This window comes from Lepus europaeus, chromosome 11, assembly GCF_033115175.1.
Source record: "Lepus europaeus isolate LE1 chromosome 11, mLepTim1.pri, whole genome shotgun sequence".
Taxonomy (NCBI): Eukaryota; Metazoa; Chordata; class Mammalia; order Lagomorpha; family Leporidae; genus Lepus; species Lepus europaeus.
In genome coordinates, this window is record NC_084837.1 from 45,868,782 (window position 1) to 45,884,067 (window position 15,286).

The 15,286-nt window shown below is 39.1% G+C and overlaps 1 pseudogene; it reads left to right on the plus strand.

The window, feature by feature from the left end:
- The first annotated feature begins 11,005 nt into the window (after positions 1–11,005).
- Positions 11,006–11,154, plus strand: LOC133770868 (U2 spliceosomal RNA; annotated as a pseudogene).
- The last annotated feature ends 4,132 nt before the right edge of the window (positions 11,155–15,286 follow it).

Here is a 15,286-nt window from a genome sequence, read left to right on the forward strand (position 1 = left end):
CTCCCATAACCTCCCTCCCGCCCGCAACCCTCCCCCCTCCCGCTCCCTTTCCCCCTCCATTCGTGTAAAGATTCATTTTCAATTCTTTTTGTATACAGAAGATCAGTTTAGTATATATTAGGTAAAGATTTCAACATTTTGCCCATATAGCAACATCAAGTGAAAAAACTACCATTGGATTACTAATTATAGCATAAAATAGCAATGTACAGCACATTAAAGACAGAGATCCTACATAATTTTTTTTCAAAATAATTAATTTTCTATGCCATTTCCATTTTAACACCAGGTTGTTTTTTTTTTTTTCATTTCCAATTCTCTTTATATACAGAAGATCACTTCAGTATATAATTAGCAAAGACCTCATCAGTCTGCGCCCACACAGAAACGCAAAGTATAAAAATACTGTTTCAGTACCAGTCGTAGCATCACTTGGCTTTAGACGACACATTGGGGACAGATCCCGCATGGGGTGTAAGTACACAGTGACTCCTGTTGCTGACTTAACAATTTGACACTCCTGTTCATGGCGTCAGTAATCTCCCTGGGCTCTAGTCATGAGTTGCAAGGGCTATGGAAGCCTTTAGGGTTCGCTGACTTTGATCTTATTCCGATAGGGTCATAGTCAAAGTGGATGTTCTCTCCTCCCTTCGGAGAAGGGTACCTCCTTCTTTGATGGCCCCGTTCTTTCCACTGGGATCTCACTCACAGAGATCATTCACTTAGGTCTTTTTTTTTTTTTTTTCCCATGGTATCTTGGCTTTCCATGCCTGCTATACTCTCATGGGCTCTTCAGCCAGATCTGAATGCCTTGAGGGCTGATTCTGAGGCCGGAGTGTTGTTTAGGACATCTGCCATCCTATGAGTCTGCTGTGTATCCCACTTCCCATGTTGGATCTTTCTCTCCCTTTTTGATTCTATCAGTATTAGCAGATACTTATCTTGTTTGTGTGATCTCTTTGACTCTTAGACCTATCAGAGCTATCAATTGTGAGCTGAAATTGATCACTTGGACTAGTGCGATGGCATTGGTACATGCCATCTTGATGGAATTGTGTTGGAATCCCCTGCACATTTCTAACTCCCCCATTTGCAGTCTTTAATGATTTCATTATAAAATCCCCAGAGCCTGTTTTGGTCTATTTTCACATTTAGTAACTCCTTCACAAATCCTTTTTATAATAGTAATAGTCGTTGCAAATATGAAGAATATATAAATATATATATATATACACAGTCTTATAGTCACATAAAATTATAAAAAGTTAATGGAAAGTATTATCAAAAAATGTTATGAGTGTTGAGCATTTCATGTAGTGGTTAAGATGCCCACTGGAGGGGCCAGCACAGTGGTGCAGTGAGTTAAGCTGCTGCCTATAGTGCTGGCATCCCATATGAGTTCCAGCTCAGGTCCCTGCTAATGCTCCTTGAAAAGCAGCAAACGATGGCCCAAGTACTTGGGTCCCTGTCCCCATGTGGGAGACCTGGATGAAGCTCCTGACCCTGGCCTGGCCCAGCCCAGCTGGGGCTGTTGTAGCCATTTGGGGAGTGAAGCAGCAGATGGAATCTGTCTCTGTCTCTCTCTCTCTCTCTCTCTCCCCCCCTCCCTCCCTCCCTTTCTCCCTCCTTTCCTTTTTCCCTTCTTCTCTGTAACTTTGCATTTCAAATAAATAAATAAACATTTAAAAAAAGAAAGATGCTGCTGGGGATACCCACATCCCATATCAGAGTGCCTGGCTTTGAGTACCAGCTCCACTTCTGATTCCAGGTTTCTGAAAATGTGCACTCTGAGAGGCAGTAGGCTATATCTTGGTTACTTTGATCCTTGCCATTGACATGAGAAACCTAGATTTAGTTCCTAGCTTCTGGCTTCAGCCTGAACCAGCCCTGGCTGTTGTGGGCATTTGAGAAGTGAACCAACAGATAAAAGATCTCTCTCTGTCTGTCTGTCTCTCTCAATTAAAGGGGAAATTAAACCTTTTAAATTATACAAAAGTCCTTAAAAACTCAAAAAATAAACAAAATAAAAAATTGTAATACTAGAAATATATTTGAAGCTATCTTCAAGTTTTGGGTTTTGTTTTTTTTTTTTGCTATTTTTTTTTTGACAGGCATAGTGGACAGTGAGAGAGAGAGAAACAGAGAGAAAGGTCTTCCTTTTCCATTGGTTCACCCCTCAATGGCCGCTGCAGCCTGTGCACTGCGGCCAGTGCACTCCGTTGATCTGAAGCCAGGAGCCAGGTGCTTCTCCTGGTCTGTGAGAAAAAACACATTAAAGTATTTTAAAATATTGCATCCTTTATAGCATCACCATAGAAAATACTGAAATATACATTCTCTGGATGTCATTAACCACCTAATCTGTCTTGAGTCTCTACTCAGCATCCCATTCAGAAAGGAATGGAACCATGTCAGAATGGAGCTGGTCACAAAATAGAAAACTTAGTAGTACTACTTGGAAATAGGGAAAAGACCCGAGCTGGTACCACAAGAATGTTCTCAGCTACTGCATAGCATGAAAAGTATTCTGTAGTTCTCATAACTTTCAGATAGGGACAGAGAATACAGCTGAATTAATATTCAGGAGCCTGTAAGTTGGGTTGTGAAATGAGAGCCAAACAACTCTACCACACAGGATTTGGGCTGTGATAAGTCAGAATTAGAAGGGAAAAAATGGCATTGAGTTGGGCAGTTCACAGCTCTAGCAAAAGCTGAAGTGGGATTCAGTTCAGTCTGGGAGAACACTAGGTTCTGACCAAGCTAAGAAATCCAATCATGAATTAAACCAGTGGCAGCACTCAGTAACACAGACTGAAGGATTGACCAAGAATGGCACCACCCAGACTCAGCAGACCCCAGGACAGAGATAAGATTAGACTAACTGTTCCTAGCCAAGCCCTAAGAAGATTCAGGTAATTCAAAATTAAAATACCTGGACTACTCCTGTCCTAATAATCTAAGAACTCCATCATAGGAAATGAAATTTGTTCCCAAAATCTCAGAAGAAAATGAGCATTTATCTGATTCAACCCATTAGAAATGAAGCATGCAATTAAAGAAAACAATTAAATTATTGGAGTTGATTAGGCTTATAGATTTAAATAAATGTTAGATCTTTTAAACTCACTTCGTAGCAAAGGTAGAACCATATAGAAAATTCAGATCAGCTCTAGAAATGGAGTTTCAAAAACTGACTATATTTCTCAGCATGCATATAAATAAAAAGTAAAGTAAAACATAAAAGCTTTTGGAATGCAACAAAATCAGAGCCTAGAGAAAAATCTTTAGCAAAAAAATTTATGCATGACTAGAAAAGAAAGATTTAAAATCAATATTATAAGCTCCCACACAATGAAACTAGAAAATGAAGAGCAAAGTAAATCCAAAGCAAGTCAAAGAAAATAATAAAAATCACATCATAAATCAATGAAGTTGAAAACAGGAATTTACACACAAAATAAACAAAACCAATAATAGTTCTTCAAAAAAGAAAAAGGAAATTGGTACATCTCTTGTCAGCTTAATCAATACAGAAAAAAAGATATAAATTACTAATATCAGAAATTAAAAATGGATCATTACTATTTATTCCATGGGCATTAAAAGCATTTAAAGAAATATTATGAGCAACTCTCAGCCTACACATTTCACAACCAAGATGATATGAACCAATTCCTTAAAAGACAAAAGAAATAAACTGAATAGACCTATATCATTAAAAGAAATTTAATTAGCAATTAACCTTACCAAATGGAAGGTACCAGGTCAGGTAATTTCATTGGTGAATTCTACCAAATATTTAGTATAAGGAAAGATACCAAGTCTCTAAAATATCTCCCAGAAAATATAAGCAGAGGGAACTTCATAATTCATCAAGTGAAGGCAGCGTTATACCAAAACCAAAACCAGACAAAAGCATTACAAGAATGGAAAATTACAGACCACAGAGTAAAATCCTCAATTATTAACAAATCAAATAAAATATACATACTATACATTTGGATTCATTTCATTAATTAAAGGTTGGTTCAATATTTGAAAATCAATTAATATAATATACCTCAATTGTTTAAATAAGGAAAATCGTGATAATATCATGACCATATCAACAGAAGTAGAAAAAGCATTTGAAAAACTACAACATTCATTTATTATTATTAAAAAATTCTTAGAAAACTAGAAATAGAAGATAACTACCTAAATTTAATAAAGAACATCTCGGTCCAGTGTTGTGGCGCCTGCTTTAAGCTACTGCTTCTGACACCTGCATCCTGTATCAGGGAGTGTCCCAGTCCTGGCTAACTGACTTCTGACCCAGTTTGCTGCTAATGTGCCTTGGAAGGCAGCAGAAGATGGCTCAAGTCCTTAGGTCCCCACTACTCATGGGGACATACCAGAATGGACTTCCTGCATCCTGGCTTCAGCCTGGCCCAGCCTTGTCTGGCTGCTGGTGAGCATTTGGGGAGTGAACCAGCAGATGGAAGATATCTGTCTCTCTTGCTCTCTCTTTTTTCTTCACATTTCCCCATAGCTTTGCCTTTCAAATAATAAATAAAATATCTTACAGAAATAATGAACATTAAAAAAAAAAACACAGCTGACAATGCACTTTGTGGTGAGAAACATTCTTACACAGGCTAGGGTTCAGTCAAACTGAAGCATCCACCATTACAGGAGCATTCCAATCATTTTCATGTCTAGTCTATACTGCTAATTCTCATTCTTGGTATACAAGCCAGCGCTGTGGCATAATGGGTAATGTCACTGCCTGCAGTGCCAGCATCCCATATGGGCACCAGTTTGAGTCCCAGCTGCTCCACTTCCAAATCAGCTCTCTGCTATGACCTGGAAAAGCAGTAGAAGATGGCCCAAGTCCTTGGGCCCCTGCACCCACGTGAGAGACCCAAAAGAAGCTCCTGGCTCCTGGCTTCCGATCAGTGCAGCTCCGGCCATTGCAACCAACTGGCGAGTGAACCAGCAGATGGAAGACCGACCTCTCTCTTCCTTTCCTTCTCTCTGTATAATTCTGACTTTCAAATAAATAAATAAAATCTTTTTTAAAAAGTAGTTTATGGAAAAGAACTTATTAATAATATAAAATCCAAGTATGACCCAAAATTGTCCAAAGGACCTTCCTGCTGCAAAACTACGTCCTTGATAAACTTAATTTGCTATGCTTTGCCAAGGTCACAGGAAAAATAGGAAATCATTACCAAGGGCACCTCCTACAGGGGTAAGCAATATATTTGTTGAACTTGAAGTGGGATCAAAGGAGAACCAATGAGCTTTCCTGATGTTAGGTGTCAAATGTTATCAGAGTACCCCAAAAGTGTATATGAATAAAATTGATGTTTTGAGATTCAGTGATTGTTTACAGCCCTTGTCTCTACTGTTGAGGAAGTTTTTTTTCTTCTATTTGATGAATTCTTTACCTAGTGTAGGGTTAATCTTATGAGTATGAAATAGGCAGAGTAGATCACTGTAAAAATTAAAAGAAGGAATGGGAAAGGAAGGAGAAGTGAGGGTGAGAATGCGGGCGGGAGGGAAGGTAGAGTGGGAAGAATCACTATGCTCTTAAACCTGTGTATTTGAAATACACTCTGGGGCCAGTGCTGTGGCTCAGTAGGTTAATCCTCCGCCTGCGGTGCCAGCAACCTATATGGGTGCCAGTTCGAGTCCCCGCTGCTCCTCTTCTGATCCAGCTCTCTGCTGTGTAGAAGATGGCCCGGGTCCTTGGGACCCCGCATCACATGGGAGACCTGGAAGAGACTCCTGACTCCTGGCTTCGGATCAGCTCAGCTCTGGCAGTTGCAGCCATCTTAGGAGTGAACCAGCAGAGTGGAAGACTTCTCTCTCTCTCTGGCTCTACCTCTCTCTGTAACTCTGCCTTTCAAATAAATAAAATAATTCTAAAAAAAAAGCACTGTTATCAATAAAGTCTTGAACAAACCTCAAGGAAAGAAAGCTGAATGTGAGGCTCTGGGAAGAAATGTAAGTAGTTTCAGGATGATACTCCAGTTGCTATCAGCAAACATTCTTGAACTACCTTCAAGATGGGGAACCTGAAACTTGAACTCCTACAACAGAAAAACATTTTAAAAAAAAAAACTAAAGAAAAATACCTAAAGTGATCTCAAACTGATAATCTTCTGAATAATGAGGTTCTCATTTTTAAAAGGAAGAAGACAGGTCTGGTACTGTGAAGAAATTCTGGCTGCTGCAATAACAAAGAGTCATACATACACTATCTCTAATTTGAAAAACTGTTTATAACATGAAATGGCTGTGTAGAGGTGCTCAGTATTCTCCCAAATTAAGACTAAGCAGGGGCCAGCACTGTAGTGTAGCAGGTAAAGCCTCAGCTTGCAGTGCCGGCATCCCATATGGGCTCTGGTTCGAGTCCCGGCTGCTCCACTTCTGATCCAGCTCTCTGCTATGGCCTGGGAAAGCAGTGGAAGATGGCCTAAGTACTTGAGCCCCTACACCCACGTGAGAGACCTGCTCCTGGCTTCAAAAGGGCGCGACCATCTGGGGAGTGAACCAGCAGGTGGAAGACCTTTCTCTCTCTTTCTCTGCCTCTGCTTCTCTGTAACTCTGACTTTCAAATAAATAAATAAATATTTAAAATAAATAAAAGACCAAGCAAACCTGAGTTCTCAATGATTTCCAAACACATAAGAAAAAAATACCATCATGAGTGAATCAGTAGAAACAAGGAATTACCAGTTTATTTCCAAGATTTTAGGTAAACTTATAAAATTCCTATGAGTGAAATGTATAAGAAAATAGAAGATGTAATCACAAAAATGTAAGAAAGTACTAAAAATATGAGCAAAGATTTAAAAGTGGGCCAGAATGAAATTTTAGAAATAGAAAAATATAATTTTGAAGTTTAAAACTTTGGGCACATTGACTAGCAGATGCCTAAAGAAATTGTCCAAATTTGCAGCACACAGTTTATATAACACTCCAGCTATGGGATCAGGCATTGTGTTAATCTGAGATGTTATGTTAATTTGTTGGTTAGGACATCTGCATGTCATATTGGAGTGCCCACTCACTCCACTTAGGATGCAGCTTCCTGCTAATTCCAAACTGGGAGACAGCAGAGAATGGCCCAAGTGCCTGGGTTCTTATTACCCACATGGAAGACCTGGATGGAGTTTCAGGCTTCTGGTTTCCACCTGGTCCAGTCCTGATTGTTGCAGGTGTTTGTAGAGTGAACCAATGGATGGAAGTACTCTCTCTCTCTCTCTCTCTCTCTCTCTCTCACACGCACACACAGTGTGTGTGTGTATGACTGTTTTTCAAGTAGATGAAAAGTAAACATTGAAAAAGAAATATTTAAAATATGAATGGAATGAGACTACATCATCTGTGTAATTGAAATCTTAGAAAAAGGGAGAATGGATTAAAGGAAGATTTGTAATGTGAAGTAATGATATAACTAGTATGAAACAGTATTTTTACACTTTGTGGTTATGTGTGGGTGCAAACTGATGAAATCTTTACTTAGTATATACTGAAGCGATCTTCTGCATATAAAGATAATTGAAAACGAAAAAAAGAACCTTGGTGTTAAATTGGAAATTACATAGAAAATTAATCAATCTTTTTTTGAAAAATATCATGCAGGATCTCTGTCATTAATGTGCTGTACACTGTTATTTAATGCTATAACTAGTACTCCAACAGTATTTTTTCACTTTGTGTTGCTATGTGAGGGCAAACTGTTGAAATCTTTATATCTACTAAACTGATTTTCTGTATATAAAGAGAATTGAAAATGAATCTTGATGTGAATGGAAGGGGAGAGCGAGTGGGAAAGGGTAGGGTTGTGGGTGGGAGGGAAGTTATGGGAGGGGAAGCCATTGTAATCCATAAGCTGTACTTTGGAAATTTATATTCATTAAATAAAAAAGGAAGATTTGTAGAGATAACAGCTAAGGTTTCGACTGAATTAATGAAAAATAGGAATCTGTCAGATGTCTATCAACAGGAGTATGAATTTGCAGTGTTAAGTTCACATAATAGAATAGTATAGAGCAGTGAAAATGAATGAACTATACAAATCATCATGAATGACTCCCAGGAACATAATGAATTTAAAGAGAAGACTATGATATACATAATTATTCCATTCCTATAAAGCTTAAGGCAGGAAAAAAACAAACAACAGATGTGCACACATTCTTATAAAAGTTCTTTTTTTTAAAAAAAAAAAAAAGGGAGAGGGAGTGCATCATTACAGAGGAAAGAAAAAAATGTGATTTCAGTAGGCTGGCCACCTGCCACAGACGTCTCTAGGCCAGGTGCCAGTCTGGCAGTTATGCTGTACCATGAACTCCAAGAAAGACATTGCACTGTGATATTTCCAACATCATGCATGTTCTCAATGTCAAGGTGTGCAAAAAGAAGATGAAAGCACTTATGATCTACAAGGAGTCTGCAGCTCAGAACATGTTGTGCACATAAAGCATGTGATCCAGACGCTATTCTAGGAAATTTTTCTGTCTCAGCACCCGCATAGCTGGAAGCGGCATCATCAATTTGGCTGGCTACTCCATGGCACTGAGCAAGGACTTAGGGCTCTATGTGAAGGGACTGATGCATCTGATGCTGACCTGCTTCAGTGATGAAAACAGAGGCCTATACTAATAAGCCAGAGATCAGTCTATTTACAGCTTAGTGCATTTGTAAATGCCAAGCATGGGGCTGCTGTGTTTCAGTGTTCTCTTGATGGACTAAAACTGGTTGCTGAGCAGACTCCAGTGTGAAAAAACAGACTTTAGCATCTAACCTGCCTTTTAAAGGATGTGTGACTGACAGCAACAAGTTTCACACAGAGGACCTGAGGTCTTGATTGAAGAAAAGGACTTATTTCAACAGTGAGTGATCCTGGAAATTCCTCATCTCCTGGGTCCTGGTTCTGGCATCTGTATCAGACCTTAAACTGCTGCATTACCTACCAGAGAGCCTATGTAAACTCTTCTGGATTCTCGGAATCAGAGATTCAGAAGATGTGTCAGGCGATATTTGGAAAATTCTTGAAAGAAATGAAGAACTGGGGCAGTACTGTGACACAGCAGGTTAAAGTCCCAGACTGCAATGCAGGCATCCCATATGGGTACCAGTTCAAGTCCCGGCTGCTCCTCTTCTGATCCCGCTCTCTGTTATGGCCTGGGAAAGCAGTAGAGGATGACCCAAGTTCTTGGGCTCCTGCACCCACGTGGGAGACCCGGAAGAAGCTCCCTGCTTCAGTTCAGCTCAGCTCTGACCCTTGCGGTCATTTGGGGAGTGAACTAACAGAATGGAAAGACCTCTTTCTTTCTCTGGCTCTGCCTCTCTCTGTAACTCTGTCTTTCAAATAAATAAAATAAATCTTAAAAAAAAAGAAAGAAATGAAGAACTCCCTTGCGTAAGGTTTACCGAGATGGCCAACATACTAGCGATGCATGGACAGAACACACATGACCTGGAGTTCTTTCAACTGGCCAGCAAGGAGATGTTGCCCTACTCTTCTGAGAGCCTGAGTGTCATCTTGTGCTGCTTGACCTACAGTGACATCAAGGAAAAGATCAAGGAATAGCCAATTTATACAGCGATAGCCTGATAAATCTGATCATTCCTCAAGACCACATAACTTAACAAGTCAAAGATATTAATAAAAATTACAGGCAAAATGCAACCTTGATGACTCTCTAGTATGTGGAAAGGGACAGCTATTTGAAGTCTACATGGTTACCATGATTCTAATATTAGTAATGGCAATGGTATTTTCACTGGAGCCAGCTCTGAAGGGATCCCAGTGACCTTGTACCTGGGCAGATTGTACAAGTCCTGGTTATCACCTCTGTGACGTGGTCATTGGGAGGATGATGGGGATTGCCATTTTGAATACTCTTCATGCAGTTCTATCATCCCAACATCAAGACTTCCTGGAAAATGTTCCTTCACACAGGTACTGGGGACTGGGATTTCAACATATGAAATTTTTGGGAGTACACAATTCAGCACATAACAAATGACTATGAAAATTTAAGATGTGAATATATTTCATTTAAAAACCCTCATAAAGTATAAAATGTATTGGTACTCAGGCTCAGAAGAGGAATACACTTCCAAAATATGAAGAATGATTCAAACAAAGCAGAGTTACTTCTATGGTATTTTCCTTTAAATGACTACCTGGGGAGCAATTCTAGGAAATTTCACTGCTTTCAAAGTAGAAAAAAAGGTCAATACTAAGCACCTGCTCAGTGCACGGAGCATATTTGAGGGCAGAATTTATTTATTAGTCATTTAATGTAATGGGAATTTTTTCAGAAACACGTCTGGGTTACTCCTCTATTCTGAAGAAGGAACATGGATAATCATTTCATGTAAATTTTTAATATTAATTTATTTTAAAATATATATGCTATATACTTTATCATTATATTATGGCCTTTGACAGATGAAACATTTTTGATTAACTTCTCAAATGTTTCTACAGCCACATTTTGAAATGCTACTTGCAATCAGGCAATAAACTGAAAGGCAACTAAAGAAGCCCAACACAGCTGCTGGAATAATCTTCCAAAGTGTTGTTTGGGTAACATCACTCCGTCTCTTAGAAAACTACAGTGACTTTCAACTTCCTTTTGTTCCAGATGTGAACTTCTAAATATTTGCTCCATGGTTTGGAAAAATTCAAACCCACCTACAAAAACTGTTGTTTTCTTTGCCTGGTGACTCACAATCCAGTTTTCATTGTTAATTTTTGGCTCAAATATTTCTATGAAACAAAACCTTTTTTTTCATGAGCTAAAACCTGTCTTCCCACCAAAATCCCTTGATGCAACTTCCCATAACAAAATGTGTTTTTTTTTTATAAAAAATGAACAAAGAAAATTTGTTTCCATCAAACCACTCCAATTAAGTCTGGAATTTAAACATTGTAAGACCTGAAAGTAGAGGCATTTGAGCAGGTCTTATCTGCCTTTTCAAAAATGTAATCCTTAATATCGCTTCTCGGCCTTTTGGCTAAGATCAAGTGTAAAAATGCAACGCTTATTAAAGTGAAGTTGCTCACTGGCTTGTTCTTATAAATACTTAAAACATTTTCTAGTAGTCAAAATATTTCACATTAACTGAAATTGTTATGGTCCACCTACCATATGTGGTTCAGTATTTTTATTTTTTGAAATGATAAAACACTTCATATTATTCACAAACACTGTTGTTAGATATAAATCTTCACAGAATTTTGGGGAGAAATTTTTCCATGTTTATCAAGAAACATTTATGACATTTCTATTTCAATGCAACAGTGAGTTGCACTGAATATAGTTGATAGAAGCATACAAAGATATGGATTTAGTTATATTAGCTGCAAATTTGTTTAATACTGAAAATTATTCAACAGAAAATTAACACTTATTATTTATAAAAGCTAGAAATGAGGTAGCTGAATGTATAGTGATAAAGTTTACTGGGTACCATAAAACAAGCAAAGTTTGTATACAGAAAATGACATCATTTGTTCAAAATAATGCTAGTAGTACTTGCTCCTTGGGAGAATACCTTTTCAGTTCCCGTTTTCAAAAATATGTGTCTATTATCATTATAGTACAAAATATACTAGGAATCACCAAAATTTCATGGGACATACATATTATAAAAATATGCATTATTCCAAAATATTTTACACCAACATAAACATACTTTACTTGCAGTTTTTTTCACACGCCGTTTGAAGTATGCCTGCAGAAGCAGATGTGGCTTACTTACATGGAGAGAGTCAGGCTGAAGGTGCATAGAAGTGGATGGTGAGGGAGGGAGAGAGGGAGAAAGGGAATATCATTATACGCTCACAATTATATCTATAAAGCACATTGAACTTGTTAAAAAACTAATTAAAATTAAAATTAAAAATGTTTAAATGCAAGTTAAAAAATAAGTGTGTGTTGGGCAAAAGGTCAGGATGGGAGAGAGACAAAGAAGACAGGAAAGAAAAATGCTGAGGAGGAACTAGACGATATGGCAGACAAAGTGGAAGAGGAGGGGTGAAGGTGCAGAAAACCAACAAAAAGGAGAGCAATGGCAAACAAGAAGAAAGAAGGGGAAAAAAGGAGATGCGCCTAAGCAGAGAAGATGCCTCTGAAAGAATGAACTCTGTTTCTGATAGAGTGTGGCCATCTGAATTGTCTCATTTGTTCTGTAAGACTCTCCTGGGGGCTGGTGCTGTGGCATGGCAGGTAAAGCCACTATCAGCAGTGCCAGCATCCCATATGGGTGCCAGTTTGAGTCCTGGCTGCTCCACTTCTGATCCAGCTCTCTGCTACAGCCTGGGAAAGCAGTAAAAAGCAGTAGAAAAGGGGCCAAGACCTTTGGGCCTCTGTACTCATGTGGGTGACCCAGAAGAAGCTCCTGGCTCCTACTTTTGAATTGGCACAGCTCTGGTCGATGCAGCCAATTGGAGAGTAAACCAGTGCATGGAAGACCGTTTTTTCTCTGCCTCTCCTTCTCTCTCTGTGTAACTCTGACTTTCAGATAAATAAATCTTTAAAAAAAAAAGACTCCTGGAAAATGTGGAATTACATGGGCAATTATTAGTGAAAGAAAAAGAAAATTTATAATCAAGAATTCACAAGTAAACATTTAGAATGACTTTTCTTCTATCTTGTGATGGGCATGTTCATTTTGTTTGAAGAATTATTTTATTTATTTGAGAATGAGAGGCAGAGAGACGGGGGGTGGGGGAATCCCATTCCGCTGGTTCACTCCCCAAATGACCACAACAGCCAGAGCTGAGCTGATCCGAGGCCAGGAGCCAGGAGCTTCTTCCGGGTCTCCCATGTGGGTGCAGGGGCCCAAAGACTTGGACTATCTTCCACTGCTTTCCCAGGCCACAGCAGAGAGCTGGATCAGAAAAGGAGCAGCCGAGACTCGAACCCACGTCCATATGGGATGCCGGCGCTGCAGGCTGGGGCTTTAACCCTCTGCACCACAGCGCCAGCCCCTGTTCATTATTTTGACTGTGGTGATTAGCGCATACTTAGGTTAAACCATATTAATCAACCATATTAAACACAGTAGTTTTTAAATATATCAATTTTACTTTAAAAAAGCTATTTTTAAAAACTTTTGAAAAATCCTCACCTGCACAGGGAAGTGTTGCTTGGACTCTTGGCTCTGTATGGAATAAACAATTTGTTTCAAATATATACCAATGTAGAAACTGCCATTTTTACTGTAATATATGCAGCTGATAAAAAGTTAGAAATATTTTTTAAGAAATTTTCATTAGTTTGAAAAATACTCTGCCAAGAATTCGTATTTCTGGGGTAAAATGGTGAGCTCCTTTCTGCTCTGAAATCCACATTGGGAGCAAGACCACACCTTTAGAGGATCTTTTTATTACAAATAAATTCCTTTTTCCTACCATTCATGGACTCCACAGACTGGCTGCTGCAACCCTTAGAAAGCAGAACTTCACGAAAAAGAACAGCACTCAACAAATCCTGCCAAGGATTAGCATCCATAGAAAGGATCTTGGTGTGTGGAAAGATCTGACTAATCATCACCTCTAAGGAAACCTCTGAAGCATGCCTTACAAGTCTTGAAGTCATGTAGGAAAAGGTGGATGAGGCCAATCTAACTGAAGAAATTCCTCTGAAAATATTATCCTATGGTCGGTTGGCCAGAAGACATGTGGCGTGAGGTGGGGTGGGGAGGGGATTTGAACAAACTTGAACACGGTAACGTGATGCAGGGACTGAGGCAACAGCCTCACTGCTTCACGATTTGAACATTTAAAACCTTGAAAAAACACCCTGAAGAACAGTTGAAACCATCACCAATGATGAGGCAGACACTATTAAAAAGTTGCACAGAACTTCTGCAAACTATATGATACCTGTTATCCATAAGCCAATTTGAGTCCAGGGTTGAACTTCATGACCATGGTATTTTTTTTTTTGAAGGTAACATTCATTATACATCCAGAACTCTGTACAACCATTGTGGTGCAGCAGATTAACCCACCACTTGTAATTCCAGCATCCCATATCAGAGTGTCAGTTTGAGTCCTGGTTGCTCTGCTCTGATCCATCTTCCTGCTAATTACATGGGAAAGCATAGATTATAGTGCAAGTATTTAGTCCCTGCCACCCACATGGATGATCTGGATGGAGTTCCTGACTCAGCCCCAGCTTTTACAAGCATTTAAGAAGTGAACCAGCAGGTGGAAGATCTCTCTGCTTGTATGTCTTCCAAATAAGTAATTTAAAAAAAAAAAATATTCTACAACTGGAAAAGTCTCACTCACACCCTTGTCTTTTTGCTATCTACTCTTTTCCATCTTCCCTAAGCCCATTTCCTCATTTTCACTACAATCCAGAGCATGATATTTGAATCTGCATCTCACTTGTCCTGTAAGAACTGTCAAGGCTTCCATAAAGATTGTCCCAGAAGAAGATCTGGATGTCAAAGAGAAGATTATCATGACATGTCCACCTCCCTTAGAAGCAGGAGTGAATGCTTAAGAAAATAAAAGAAGAGAATATATTTAACTCAAGAAAAAGCGAATCACACAGCCTTCATAACAGTGGCCCCATGATCCAACAATGACAGTACAACTGTAATTGAACTCTAGATCTTAACAGTGCAGAAGTTGTCGTTCCCTGGGACCAAATCCCAGATGGTGACTAGCTCAGGGTTTTTGTAACACATGTTACAGGCTAAGATCATAAAAACTATCTCTGGCGAAGCATGAATGAGAATCTTCTCAGAAGATCCCCTCACTTTGAAAGAAATTGAGGCTCCCAGAAGCAGCAGCAAAACAACAGGTAAGTGTAGAGTTTCGAACAGAGAGCAAACCCTGGGCTTTCTAAATAATAAGTTGTCCAGAAGAATGCAGGAACTTCAAAGAGGCCTGGACAATTAACTTAGTCGTGAATACATCACATCGATTATCAGAGTGCCTAATTCCATAATTGTTCCAGTTCCTGACTCTAGCTTTTAGGTAATGCAGACCCTAAGAGGCCAGAGTAACAGCTCAAGTCATTGAGCCCCTGTCACCACATGGGAGACCTGGATTGAGCTCATCTCTCCCTGGTTTAGCACTGGCTTCAGTCCTGGTCTGGCACAGGACTATTTAGGACACTCTAACCAGCACATGGAATTTCGTTTTCTCTCTCTCTCCTTTCTCATGCTCTGCCTTTCAAATAAATAAACCTTTGAAAAATAGTAAGTAGATAAAGACACCAAAAATACTTAGTGTTCAGAATGGATGGAAGGGAGT